Raw genomic sequence first — 684 nt, 5'->3', positions numbered from 1 at the left:
TGAACCAAGGAGCTGCTTTCCTCAACTCCCATGTTAAACTGCCAGTAAGCACCAGAAGTGAAGGTCTCGAGAGGATAAACTCAAAACTCAAAGGATGATTGAGAGTAGTTAGGGTAAGGAATGGTCCTTAATGCTTTAAACACATACTCAAGCATTTTTTTATTTTTTTTTAGGCAGTGAGGATAAAGCAGTGAAAAGAACAGACCCCTCTCTTCATTAAGCTGTTATTCTGTTATATGCAGGGTGTGTGTGTGTGTGTGGTACAGGCCCCATGAATATAAAAGGGAGAAGGGAAGTGGAGAGGAAGTCAGGAGGGGACTTGAGACAGAGAAGTAAAAGAAGTGAGGAGGTTGATCTCTTTCCACCCCCTCCCCAACCGCAGGACTTGTATGCATGCATATAAGCACAACCCATGGACACAAGACACTGGGGGGGGGGGGGGGGGGGGCATGTTCCAGGGGGTAGGGGAGGCTGGGGGAAGGTCAATGGGGGGAAAAAAGGAGATATATGTACTACTATTTGTAATACTTTAAACAATTTTAAAAAATAAATAAAAGGCACATGGAAAAAAAAAAAAGAAGTGAGGAGGGACCCTGCAGATTCCTGAGGCAGAGAGCAGACAGCAAGGGCTTGGCCCGTTCCCCCGCCTCCCCTAGTAGCCCGGGACTCGCCGCGCACTTTCCC

Source organism: Myotis lucifugus, unplaced genomic scaffold (genome assembly GCF_000147115.1).
Source record: "Myotis lucifugus unplaced genomic scaffold, Myoluc2.0 scaffold_395, whole genome shotgun sequence".
Classification (NCBI taxonomy): domain Eukaryota; kingdom Metazoa; phylum Chordata; class Mammalia; order Chiroptera; family Vespertilionidae; genus Myotis; species Myotis lucifugus.
Note: the sequence above shows the minus strand (reverse complement) of the source record.